Below are 14145 nucleotides of genomic sequence, written 5' to 3'. Positions count from 1 at the left end.
CCTGCCGGTGCCCGCCCCCCGCCGGTGCCCGGGTGCCGCTTCTCCCCGATGTGGCCCTGGGGCCCCGCCTGCCGGTGCCCCCCCTGGTACCCAGGTGTCGCTTCTCCCCGATGTGGCCCTGGGGCCCCGCCTGCCGGTGCCCGCCCCCCCCGGTGCCCGGGTGCCGCTTCTCCCCGAGGTGGCCCTGGGCGCAGGCAGCACGTCTGTGGTCTCTGCTGTTGAGGGCTGGGCCCCCTCCACAATCTTCCAGGACGCTGACCGCACAGTGAGGGCCCTGACCCCAGCACCTAACACCGTCCCGGCATGTTACCAACCTCGGGCATTTAGGATGAGGTGAGAGTTACACAGAGGCCTTTGGATTATAAACCCTCTTCCTTCAAATGAAGGTGTGGACGCCCACGAAGTGAATCTCAAGGACAGCCCACAGTCTTGGGTCAGCCAGGGCCTTAAAGCCCTAATTCCACATGTTGTGTGGACATCAGCCCTTCCATTCAGCAAAGATGGTTTAAGTGTCTGTGATACACTGAGGACGGCTCGGCCCTTGGATCAGAAAAATAAGTGAGCTCTGGTCCCTGACTTTGATGGACTCACAAACTAAAGGTGAAAACAGACGGCTAACAAGGACGGTGATGATAAAAATGGTGGGGTCAGTGCTGTAAGGGGGCATTGCCAGACGCTGAGGGCACTAGGGGCTCAGGGTCTGACTTGGGAGGAGGTGCGTTTGAGGGAAGCAGGGGACGGTCAAGAGCTCCTGGTGTGACGGCCTCCGGGCAGGAGCGGAGCCCGGCGGGCAGGCGCGCAGCCATAGGAGCGGCCAGTGCGGGGCCCGGGGCTTGGAGCGGGGCTTGGAGTGGCCAGTGCGGAGCCCGGCGGGGAGGCCCTGGGAGGGTTCCGACTGAGGGAGGGTCTGCTCCGCTTGCTCAGGTGCAGGTGGAGGGGATGCGGGAACGTGGGCTTTTGGCGGGAGCAGCGCCCTGTCTCTGGGCATGTGGACACCACCTGGTAGTGGGTCTGCCTCTCTCTTAGGTCTCTTTAGAGATGTCAGCGCGTGCTTTCTTTCCCTCAGTACGTGCGCTCTGGCTTGTGGCTGGACACGCATCTGGTGACCTTCTGGGCAACGTCCCTTCCTTTTCCCTCTGATAGTGTCCTGGCCCCAGTCATGACCAGAAAGTGGGGGGCTTCAGGAGAGAGAGTGGGGGGATAAACGCAGCGGACGATCCGGAAACGAGACAGCCTGCAACCGAAACATCAGTTCTGTGTTTCTTCCTCCCCAGGACATGATTTCCCGTTTGCAAAATCAAGCCAGCGACGGAGCAAGATGCTCAGGTGGGCGTTCCTCCATCAGTACTCACCAGAGGCAGGTCAGCTCTGAACCAAAGGCTCTCCAGATAATTCTGTGTGTTTCGTCAGCTGACTGGCCCAGAAGGTGCTGAGCGGGTGTGGCTTGAGTGTTAGAGCCGTCACTCAGTCACCACGGGCTGTGCGATGTTCGACAGGGAGGTTGCACCCCTGGGGCTCCATCTCCTACCCTGTGGAGTGCCAGGACGCGGGCGCCCTCTTCTTAGACTCTATTGAGACGAGTAAACAAAATAATGCAGAGCAAATGGTTAAAAGAGCATTGAGGCCAAGGCAGATGTTCAATAAAAAGCTATTTTAACTAGGAACGGGTTATTTTGTCTACATGCCTGAGGTTCTTTCAGGTTCTTGTGTGTGTGTGTGTGTGTGTGTGTGTGTGTGTGTGTGTTTAAGAATGTATCTGTGTGTGTGTGTGGTATGTGGTATGTTTAAATATGTGTTTATGTGGTGTGTGTAAATATATGTGGTGAGTGTGACGTGTAAACTTGTGTGTAAAAGTGTATGGTGTATAAATGTGTGTGGGTTTGTGTGGTGTGTATGGTATGTGTGTGGTATACGTGATACGCGTGAATGTGTGTGGTATGTGAATGTATGTGGTGTGTGAATGTGTGTGAATGTGTGTGGTGTGCGAATGTGTGTGGTGTGTGTGTCTGGGGAACTCTGTGGTGTTGACCTGGGGGTCAGGATGCTGAAGTGAACGGTCTGTGACAGGAACCAAAAGGTGGACGGGGGTCCCTTCTTGGATCCTCCTTGAGATTCTGAAACACACGCCTGTTATGTGAGACATCTGATCTCCAACAAGGTGGCCCAGGGGATAGACGCCCAAGGAGCCCAGGTCTTCCCTTCTCCAGCGCCTGCCCAGGATTCTGACGGTCCGAAATGGGAGTCTGCCACTGAAGGGCAGTGACGCTGGTCCCTTGGATGTGGCGTCCACTGCCCTTTGTCCGATGCTCTGAGACCTTCCCGACAGCCAATGCGGCCCAGGCCCTGGGAGGCCAGGCAGGGGCAGAGCGAGGGGGAGCTGGATGCCGGTTCCCAGCGCCACTCTTTCAAGGGGACGTGCGTGTGTTGCATTTTAGTTTAGTAGGATAGCTATTATACTGCTCAATTAAAACTAATTACTTATAAGAAACACATTTCTTGAGGCTTTTCCTGCAAAAGATATATATATCTAGTTGCACAGTGGCCGGTCCTCAGTGCATATGTTTTTAATAATCAATTGGTCTGCACTGGGCAATGGCCTCAGAGGCCTTTACAACTAAACGGGACGCGCGTTTAGGAGCGGCTGTTGAAACGGGCCCAGATTAACTCTGGGGGCTGCCTCTTCTCCCGCCTGTCGGGTGCCCGGGGGGGCTGACTTGAGGCCACGTGCCCCTCAAAGCCCTGGAAAGGGCCACAGGGCGTTCCCCTGAAGGATGAGCTGGGCTCTCCCCTGGAGGACAGGAGAGGCTGCCGGTGCCAGGCCTCAGGCACCGTCACTGAGACGGCAGCAGAGCTTCCCAGGGGAAGAGAGGAGGCTGGGGGGGGCCTGTGAGTGTTCTCTCCAGTCTCTTCTGGGTTCCTTAGTGTTTCTGCGAATGTTTCGAGGCTGCTCTGTGCCAGGCACGGCCCTGCGCTTGCGGAGGCGCCACGTGAGTGGGGAAGGAGCAGACATGGCCTGTACACGCGGGTGGGAGCACGCTTCCAATAAGAGCACGGCGCAGGGGGACGGCACCACAGCCTTCAAATAAAGACATTTTTTTTATGGGAAGCACTTGCTACCAAAAGAGTATTTGGTGCACGAGGGTCTGAGGAAGAAAAAGAGGACAAGTGTGATGTCCCTGAGACGGGTCAGTGGGGACGCCCCCGAGTGGCAAAGCCGAGGGGCCGTAGCAGAGCGTGAGGGAGGGAGAAGGAACTGGGTTCGCGGTGGATGAGCCCAGAGCTGGCGAACCTGTGTGAACATGATGAAAACTCTTCACTTTACAGGTAAAAATCTATTGCAACAACTTTATCGAGGCGTAATCCACATGCCGTACAATCTGTTTAATGTGTGTAACTCAGTGGTGTTTAGGACACTCACAGAGTTGTGAAACCCCCGCGGCAATCTACTTTCAGAGAGTTCTCATTATCCGTAAGGAAACCTTGTATCCACTGCCCATGCCTCGCCGTCTCCTCCCCAGATCCCAGCGCTAGGGAATGAGCATCTATTTTCTGCCTGTATGAATGTTCATACTCTACACGTTCCATGTAAAGGGCATCACATGACACGGGCCTTTGTGGCCGGTTTCTTTCACTTAGCGTAACGTTTTCAAGGTCCTCGGTGTTGTGTCAGTGCTTCAGTGCATTTTACTGCCAAACTCGTCCTATGGTTTGGAAGCACCTTATTTTATTTATCCATTCATCAGCTGAGGGCCATTTGGGTTGTCCCACGTTTAGCTCTTGTAAATAAGGCTGCTAATATTGCTAAAAATGCTGCGTTGTGTATCGTTTTTGTGTGAATGTGTGTTTTCACTTCTCCTGGGTACGTACCTACACGTGGAACTTGTGGGTCACTAGTAACTACATTTGGGGAGCTGTAAGACGGTTATGATAGAATTTTAAGCAGGGGTATAATGTGATATGATTTACAGTCTTTTTAAAACAACCACCATGATTCTGTGTAGGAAACTGGACAGGGCATGGCAGGGGACGGTTTGCTCCATCACGTTCGGGAAGGTCTCCTCAGCTGAGAAGACTCAGGTGACTGAAGGTTGGCATTACCTTAAAGTCTCCTTGTTCATAAGTCTGGGCTCGCCTGGGATGACTCAGAGCGCAGGACCCACTAGGGGTGTTGTCTGGAGGCCCTGTGCCTGGCCTCCCACTGCACGTGGCCTCCCCCTGCGCGTGGCCTCCCCGTGTGGCTTGGGCTTCCTCACGGCCTGGTGGCCTTGGACTGGCTGGACTTCTGACACAATAACTCGGGGTTCTAAGCGGCAGTGCTCCCTGGTTTATGTTTTGTGAAGTGCACTCTGGGTGCTGTGAGAAGAGTGCAGAAGTTAAGTGGAAACGCAGGGTGGGACTTGAGGAAAGGGTGAGACGTGACCGGAGTTGGAATCTGATCTGAGCTGGAGCCGGCAGGTCTGCTCGTGGCTCACGCGGGGGGCAGGGAGGCCGAGTCTTAGGCTCGGGCATTAACAGGCGGGTGTGTGTCGGCACCTTCCCTTACCTGGGAGGGAGCGGCTGGGAGAGGATATGGGAGCAGGACTGAGGCAGATGCCACCTAAAGACACTGGAGGACAGAATTAAATTCACAGTAAGCAGAATAGAGAAATAAAAAAGAGAAGGGTAGAAATTAGTGAAACTGAAGGACAAAAAGAATAGAAAAAACCAATAAACCCCAAAGCTGGTTATTTGAAAATATCAATAAATTTGATTAACCTCTGTCAGACTAATGAGGGAGAAAAGAGAGAAGACACAAGTCACCAACACCAGGGATCGCAAGGGTGGCATCACTACAGATTCCACAGATAGCACGAGGATAATAAGGGATATTATGAGCAACTCAGTATTAGGCAACATGGATTTCAAAGCAAAAAATACCACCTGGGGTAAAGATGACAAAACATTCGTTAAGTAAAAAATTCGGCAACCTAGTCGAAGTGGACAAATTCCTTGAAAGACAAAAGCCACCAAACCTCATTTAAAGAGAGATATCATGAATATCCCTGTATCTATTAAGGGAATTAAATGCCAAAACTACACAAGGACATTACAAGAAATAAAACTATACACCAAAATCTTTATTAACGTAGATGCAAATTCTTAACAAAATTTTATAAAATAAAATCAATATATAAAAGTAATACTATAGCATGACCAAGTGAGGTTTATCTCAACAACGCAATTTAATTAAGATTAATCAGTGTAGTTCAACATATTAAAAAATTAAAAAGGAAAAATCATATGATTATCTCATATGCAGGAAAAACATTTGAAGAAATCCAACATGTATTCCTGATAAAGATAGTCAGCAACCTGATAGAGGGCATCTATCAAAAGCCTAGAGGTAACATCATACTTAATCGTAAAGACTGGACGTTTTCCCCCTAAGATCAGGACAAAGCAAGGATGTCCATTCTCATCACTTCTACTCACGTCTCAGTGGAGGTTCTAGCCGGTGCAAGACAGCAAGAAAGGACATAAAAGATATGCACATTGGATGGGAGAGAGTAAAACAGTTTTTATTTGCCAGGGACACGATGGTCTACACAGACAATCTGATGAAAGCTACAAAAAGTTACTAGAACCAATAAATGAGTTTATCAAGTTTAAAGTATAAAAGACACTAATATCTAAAAACAATTTTATTTCTATGTACTTGCAATAAATAATCAGAAATTTAAATTAGAATCACAATATCATTTACAATAGCATAAAAATGCAAAATACTTAAGGGCAAATCTGATAAAAGATGTGAAGTACATACAATGAAAATGACAAAACATTGCTGAGAAAAATTAAGCTATTCTAAATAAATGCAGAGATACACTGTGTTTATGAGTCAGAAGACAATTATGCTCAAATTAATTTATAGACTAAATGCAACCCTTATGAAATCTCAGCAGGCTTTTTTGTAGAAAGTGACACGCTGATTCCAAAATTCACAAGGAAATGCAAAGGGCCTAGGGTAGTCAAAACAACTTTGAAAATAAGAAGGAAATGGGAGGACTCAGATAACCCAAGGTTAAGACTTACTAGAAGCTTATAGTAATTCAGACAGTGTGGTATCGGCACCCTGATAGACAAATGAATCAATGGAATAGAATTGAGAGCCCAGGAATAATTTTTTTTAATAAATTTATTTATTTTATTTATTTAGTTTTGGCTGAGTTGGGTCTTTGTTGCTGTACGCAGGCTTTTTCTTGTGGTGGCGAGCGGGGGCTACTCTTTGTTGCGGTGCGCGGGCTTCTCATTGCGGTGGCTTCTCTTGTTGCAGAGCACGGGCTCTAGTGCGCAGGCTCAGTAGTTGTGGAGCACGGGCTTAGTTGCTCTGCAGCATGTGGGATCTTCCCAGACCAGGGCTTGAACCCGAGTCCCCTGCATTGGCAGGCAGATTCTTAACCACTGTGCCACCAGGGAAGCCTTAGGAATAATTCTGACAAAGTTTCAAAGGCATTTCAATGAAGTAAGGTTAGTTTTGTCAACAAAAGATGCTGGAAAAATTGGATATCCAGATTTGAAAAAAGAACATCAATTCAGTACATTACACCATGTACATAAATGAACTCAAAGTGGATCATAGACTTAAAAGTAAAACCTGAAACTATAGAACTTCCAAAAGAAAACATAGGAGAAAATTTTGTGACTTCAGGCAAAGGTTTCTCAGATACAACACCAAAAGCCTGACTTAGAAGCGAAACATGGTGAATTATAGTTCTTTAGATTAAGAACCGCTCTGTGAAAAACACTATCAAGAAAATGAAAGGCTACTGACTGGGAGAGAACATCAGCAAATCATACATTTGATAACAGCCTTGTGCACAGAATGTATAAAAAATGTATAGCCTTACAGTTCAATTCTAAGCAAACAAACAGCTCAGCAAAAGTTGGCAAGAGTGTGGATACACAAATGTCAAAGAAGCACGTAAAACATGCTGAAGCTCCTCGGCCACTGGGGACGCGCAGGTAAAGCCACTGTGCGCGTTGGAATGTGCAGGTAGAGGCGCTGCACCCAGGCTGGTGGCGGGTGGAGGCTCTGGGAACGTGCTCACTGTCGGGCACAAAGTGATGCCAACACTTGTCTGTGTCTTGAAAAGTTAAACCCGTGTCTCCCATGTGACCCAGTCATCTCTTCCCTGTATTTACCCAAGAGAAACTGAAGTATTTGTCAATGAAAAGATTTGTGTGTAAATGCTCATAGCAACTTCATTTGTAGTAACTAAACCCTGAGAAAACCCAAATGTTCACCCACAAGTGAAGGGATGAACAGTGTGGGGTAAACTCAGTACATGGAGGAACCAACTATCGACAAGTGTTAATAGCATCGGTGAATCTCAAAATTACGCTGAGTGAAGGAAACCAGATGGAGAGAGTGTGTACGTATGATTCCACCTGCATACAGTTCTGTGAAATGCAGAGTAATTTATCGTGACGGAAAGATTAGTGGCTGCCTGGGAGGAGTGTGGGGAAGGAGGGCAGGACAGAGGTGTCACAAAGCGGAACTTTGTGAGTAATGGGTTTGTTCAATCTCTTCATTGTGGTGACGGATTCATAGGCATATACGTCTGTCAAAGCTCATCAAATTATACACTTTACATATGTCTGGTTTGTAGTATGTCACGTTAAACTGCTTTTAAAAATGAGTATCATGAAACTGAGACTCAGAGAGGTTGAGCTGCTTACTGAGGGTCACACAGCAGGCACAGGGTGGAGCTCGGCTGAAATCCAGAGAGTCTTCCTCCAGCTCCAGCTCCAGCTCCACACTGTCTTCCCGCAGCCAGCGGGTCCTGGAGCTTCTAAACTCCCAAGGAAATCCGGGAACTAAGTAACCTTCATATCTGCGGCAGGGCAGGTCTCACTGTGGACCTGTCTCTGTGTTCCCTCTGTGGGGTCCATTGCTGGCCAACCCACAGAGGGGACCTCACAGACGAGCATCCCTGGACAGGACAGAACAGGGTCCCGGGCTCCCTCAATACAGCCCATGAACAGGGGCCCCAGCAGCTGTGAAACAGGAGACGGTTCCAGGGCCTCTCTCGGAGGCGAAGAGAAAGCATGCGTGGGGCTGTGTTAGTTCCCACGGCTGCTGTAACAAACTCCACAGACCGAGGGGTTTAAACAACAGGAATTATTCTCTCAGTTCTAACCCATGTCCTCCGCTGGCCTCGGTGACAGCCAGCAAGCCGTGCTGTTCTCTGGCGTTGGGCGCACCTCTGTGGTCACCTGGCCCCTCCCTGGTGTCTGTATCTCCCCTCTCGTAAGGACACCAGTCCTCGGATTGGGCCCAGCCTACCTGGGATGGCTCGTCTCAACTGATCACATCCCGGTGAGGCTGCAGGCTGGGGTTCTGGGGGACGAGCTGAGCTTGGGGGATGCTGAGGGCAGCAGAGCAGTGGGTCCTGCTTTTCCTTGAGGTCCCCTTTTCCCTTGCAGTTCCCTGGTGGCCCATGTTGGAGTAGTGAGCAGGCCAGACTCAGCCGGTGACCAACAGGTTGGCGGGTGCAGGCGGCCAGGCAGCGGCTGGGGAGATGCCCTGCAGCAGGGTGGGCCAGGGAGATGGGAGCGGACACTCACTCAGCCTCAGCTGAGGTCAGCTAGGTCTGCATCCTCAGACTGGGCAGCACGGCGCAGAGCCAGGCCTTGCGCTGCGTCCCAGCAACGTCTGGGACAAAAGCCACAGCGTGGGCTTTGCCTGGGTGGGGCAGCGGGGAGGCGCTCAGACGGAGTCCACCCGGAGGGCACGGCGTGTCAATGCCCTGAGGCCGTTTCTCCTCCGGCCCCCAGACTTGGATCTGGGGCTCGGTTCCCAGAGCCGGGTCCCTGATGGAGCCTCTCCGTTTGCAGTGGGATGTGGTGATGAGGCATGAGATGTGACTTTTGGGGAAAATAAATGCTTCCAAGCTGGCAAAGAGGTTTGGAGCCATAAAGGCAAACGGACTGGCCGCCCCTTAGCTCCCAGTATGGCTTCGTGCTAATGAGCTCCTGCGACGCCGTTTATGGAGAAACATCTGAACCAGGCTCCCCCATTTCCAGATGGGCCTCTGTCCAGACACAGATCGCGCTGGCCGAGGGACGCCGTCCACCGAGAAGCACTGCGGCTCCTGGACCCTGGTGCGTCTGCAGATGCAGGAAAGGCACTGTGCCAGGGGTGGTCTCCACGCGCCATTAATGGGGACAGCGGGGCGTTGTCCTCTGTGTGGCCTGTGATGGTGTCCGGCCGAGCAGGAGGCCGCTATTTAGGGGCTGGGTCGGCCAGGGGTGCCCCTCCGCCCCGGGGCTGCTGGTCTCGGCTTGGCCCTGTCCCTCCTGGTGTGCGCGAAGGTCAGTCACCAGCAAGTCCCTCACCGGACAGGAGAGGTGGCTCGCAGGACCGTGGAGCTGTGTGTGCCCCTAGCAGAGGACCAGCTGTGACAAAAACCTCTCCAGGATTCAGAGGAGGGTTTAAGGTCAAAGGAAAGAGTCTCACAAGCGGCAAAGTCCCGGGGAGTGTGGGGCCCAGGAGTGCGGGGCCCAGGAGTGTGGATGAGGCCGCTGAGCCGTGTTCTTCTCTGGCGGGAGGCCCCTGCAGCGAGTGCGTGCAGTGCAGGACCAGGGGCAGAGTTGCTCCACCCAGAGCTGGGGGAGGAGTGGGGCTCCCTGGGGGATCCCTGTGGGTGCACGGGCCTGGACCCTGCAGGACGGAGGTGGACCCTGGGAGGCTGAGATGGTCGGGTGCAGCGACCTAAGCGATGAAGCCCTCAGGGGCCTGGAGCTCGGCCCAGAGAGAACAGGTCACGCTTCCCCCTGCAGCTGCAGCCACGGCCAGCCGTGCGCCGTCCTTCCCGGAGCCCTCCTTCCCCTCGGTGCGGCCTGAGGCCCCAGCCCCCCGCGCCCAGCGCAGCCCCCCAACCGTGCGGTCTTCTGTTCCTGTGGCTCCCACGGGGCAGCCTGGCTGGACGGCTCCGGCCGAGTCCCGCCTTTCCACTGATCCGCTTTCCAACCTGCTCAAGGGGGAGACGCTGCTGAGCGTCACAGAGGCCGGAAACACTCCCAGTGATGCTGCATTGCCGGCCTAAGTCGGGCCAGGAGGGACACGGGCCGCCTCGCACAGGGAGGCCTGGGTCTGCTCTCGCTGCGGCCTCTGGCCAGTCCCGGCCCCAGGCCTGAGGCTCCTGTTCACCCGCACCTGCCAACCTCGACCCACTTATTCGTAAGGGCGGTAACTAAAACCCACCTCAGTGGCGTGAGTGACACCTGCGGGGGCTGGAGGTACGCAGTAGGTGCTCAGCACAGGGCTCCCTCCTGCCTCGTGCTCCCGTGCGTCCATGCCCCGTGGGGCAGATTCCGGGGAGGGACACCACCCAACCCCACGGCCAGCCACAGCCCGGCCACAGGGGCCACGAGGCCTTGGGGGTTAAGGGTCCGTGACTTGGCAAAACAGGCGGCACAGGGGCCGCGAGGGTGGGACCGAGGCCGAGCAGCACGTCAGCAGCTGGCGGGAGGGACCGCCTCCCGTCATTAGAGGCGACGACGCCCGGGTAGCGGCTCAGACAGGAGCCCAGCCGGGTGGGCTGAGGGCCCCCTGCCCCCCGCTGCTGACACTTAGGGACCCGCCTCGTGCGGTGCTCCGCTGGCCCCCGTGGACAGAGCTCTTTACCCTGGGTTCGCGGGCAGGTGGGGCGCCCCGGCCTGCAGACAGGAGTGTCTTTGTGGGGCACTGACGCTGCCTGGTTCCAGCCTGGCTCTCAGCTCAGCTCTGGAGGCGCCCACATACCTTGGGGCTACCGCACCCGCCCTTCTGTGTAAGCTTCCCGTGCTCGCTGGAGAAGAGACCTGGGGTCTCGAGGGAGGGGCCGCGGCTCTGGGCAGCTTCGTCCTGTGTGGTCTCAGCTGGTGATGACACGACCGGCCAACTCCAAGTGTTCACGTGTCAGAACAACACAGCAACCCCCTAAGGACCCCAGGAGCAAAGCAGGGGCAGAAAGCGTCTCGGCTGTAAACACACTCAAGCGCACTCTGACGCACGCACGCACACGCACACACACGCGCGACCAGGAACCGGGGGCGAGCTGACTCGGGCATCTGTGCTCGTTGACACCCACACACGTTCATCATTCGGGAGAGGGCTGCCTGGGGCCTCCGCACCTCTGGCTTCCAGGAAGGCCACACCTGGGACAGATTTCAGGGCTTGAAGTGTCTACGGCTTGTTTTGTCAGAAGCTGAGCCAGAGGGATGGGGCCATGTGTCTGCCTGCAGGTCTGGGGCTGCATCCAGGCTTTGCCCCCTGAGCCCCTCCCCACGCCCTGCCCAGAAAGCCCCCCAGAGCCTCCAGAGCCAGGTACACTGTCCGGGTGGGCGTGTCTCCTGGTCAAGTCCTGGCCTCTCCCCTGCGCTCCCCCCACGCTGCAGGCTTGTGCGGGCCCCTCACCCAGCAGGGCCAAGGCCTCTGACCTGCTCCCAACTGCAGACCTTCTTCAGGGGCCAGCGTGGGGCGCAGAAGATGGGGGACTCGGAGTGTCCCGGGCCCAGCGGGGCTGCAAGGGGGGCTGTCCCCTCCCAACGCTGCCTGCAGCACCAGAGCCCAGGCAGCCTCCTGCCCTGCAACGCTGAAGTGGGCGGGGCCTTGTGTTCCCCGAGGGGAGGCGCCGTGGTTTTCACCGGACCTGTTGACCAGCAAGAAGGAGTCGTGAAGAAGGTGCAGAGAACAGAGTGGACGCTGGCAGAGGTGTCCTCTGCTGCACAAAGGCCACTTTTCTGCTGGGCACCTCGCCGTGCTTTCAGGTCTCAGGAGCCCGGAGTGGTCTGGGGGTGCAGCCACTGGGCTGGGTGGCTGAGAACCTGCCACGCGCTCCCTCGGGTCCTCCAGGCCCAGCAGGGGCTCGTCCGCGGACGGAGGCCGGCCTGGCCTGGAGGTCTATGTGCTGCGGTGTCGCCGTGGAACACGGTCCTTCCTGGGCAGAGAACGGTCCCAGGATCCACCTGCCGCTGGCTCTGCACCAGGAAGCTGAGGCCTGGGGGCCCGCTTGTGGCCTCGTGGCCTGGCCTCCACCCGGTGCCCACGAAGAGACTCCCCAGCAGGGGGCGGGGCCCCGAAGCGGGACCCAGGCCCGTGGCGTCCAGAGGCCCAGGGGCCGCGGGGGGCTTGGTTTCAGTGTGTCTGGGCTCTGGTGGGCCCTGGGTGTCTGCTCAGCTGCACAGCCACGGAGTCGGGGGATCAACGCTCACCTGGGGGCCGGGGACAGACCATGAAACACCACAGGGCACCTGCCCTTTCCCGGGCTCCTCACTGGGCCTCACAGAGGCCTGCTGTGAGGGGGGTCGGGTTCGAGCAGAGGGGCGACTACTCGAGTGCCCCGGCCCCCGCCCTCAGCCTGCTGTCCGCAGCCAGCAGATGTACGAGGGTGGCCGCCGCCGCCCCTCGCGAGGGCGGCCAGGGCGGGGGGCGGTCTCTGCAGGGGCGGCGCGGCTGAGCGCGTTGCCGGAGGGACGGCAGGGGCCTCTCCTGTGCTCCTCCCCCAGGCTCCAGTTTCCTTCCGGATCTCTGTCTTTGGGAAGTGGCCGTGGTCTGTGGGCCCCTGTCCCGCGTTCCCCGGCCGAGTCGGTAGTGGCTGCGCCGGGGAGGCTCCAGGAAGGCTGTGCTCCCTCGGCAGCATCCGGCCAGAGCAGCTCCTGCACACCTGTGGCCACGTGGCCGCGTGTCAGCGTCTCCACCGACACGCTTGCTGTCTCTCGGTCGCCTCGGCTGGCTCTGTCCCCCGCGCTCGGGTGGGCTCACGCCTGAGAAAGTGCCGCCTGGATTTCGGCAGCCCCGGCAGCCCGACTCGTGCTCTCTGCCTCCCGCCCACCCGCCCACATGTCCCCTCACAGCTCTGCGCCGGAGGCTGAGACGGCAGATTCAGGAAAACACCGGGCTGGGCTTCTGGCCCCGAAGCCTGGAGGGCCCCGCGGTTTCCACGCCTGGACATCCCTCCAGGGCTTGTATTGCGGCAGCACTGTCCACAGCCTGCAAATAAGACTGTCTGGGGACTGAGGGCCATTCCCTTCACTGGCAGGAGTTCCCACAGCAAATGGGGACCAGGGCGCCCACTGCGCAGGTTTAGACGGCGGGAGCCCGGGGGCCGGTTCCTCCCTGGCTGACCCAGCTCTGTCGACAGACGGCTGGCCGCCCAGATCAGTAGGCTTTTGGCCACCCTCACGGCCTCCTTTCCCCACGAGAGTGAGTTGTGTCGTGACAACAACGAAAGAAAAGACGGGTGAAAACACAGAGAAAATGGAAACTTAGAAAGCAGCCTGAGCGGGTGATGGGCAGAGTGAGGACGGGCGCTGCCGGCGGGCAGGGGAGGGGGGTGCCTGTCCTGTGTGGGGCTTCCCAGGCTGAACCCACGCGAGCAGAGACGATTCTGTCAAGAGCAGGTTGGGTTTTGGTAGCTTAAACATTTGTCTTATTTTAAGTAACTTATGCTTGGTTTTTATATTATACAAGTAAATAAATTGGCATGAAAAAAGCGAAAGTAATTCCAAAAGGTTTAAAATAGAAGGCAGGCGTTCCACACCGGGCACCCTCTCGGGCACGGCTATGGTCGTCCCGGGGACGGGGCAGGGGGTGGGCGCACCTGAGTGTGCTGTTTGCCGTGTCCTCCCCGCACCTCCACCTCCCCACCTGCATGGGGCCAGCTGGACGCCCCGTGGTCCTTCCGGGCCCTGGAGATGTCAGGTTACTTCTGGTTAGGTTCTGACAGTCCCCACGCGCTGGGCGCCCACGCGTCTCTCAGCACTTTTCTTGGCTGTCGCGGCAGTTCCAGAATAGGAATCGCGGGATCTAAGGGCGCCAGATTCCCGTGCGCATTGTCAGACCTCCCGCCTCTGTGGCTCTGTGGCCCTGCGGCCAGCGGTCAGAGTCTACCTGTGTCCTTGACCAAAACACCTGGGAGGTTCTGAGCTCGGGTGTGGTGGAAGGATGCTCTGGCCCAGGGGAGGGGAGACGGGGTGGGGGGAAGCGGCCCGGACCTGCGCTGACCTGTAGACGAGTATCTTCAAATTCTCCATTGTGGATAATGGAGGGATGGGGGACCCTGGGGAGGTCACACCTACCTGCCTGCCCATGTGGACCACAGTAGAAAGTTTACGGAATTA

The sequence above is a fragment of the Stenella coeruleoalba genome, assembly GCF_951394435.1.
Source record: "Stenella coeruleoalba genome assembly, chromosome: 12".
Classification (NCBI taxonomy): Eukaryota; Metazoa; Chordata; class Mammalia; order Artiodactyla; family Delphinidae; genus Stenella; species Stenella coeruleoalba.
Note: the sequence above shows the minus strand (reverse complement) of the source record.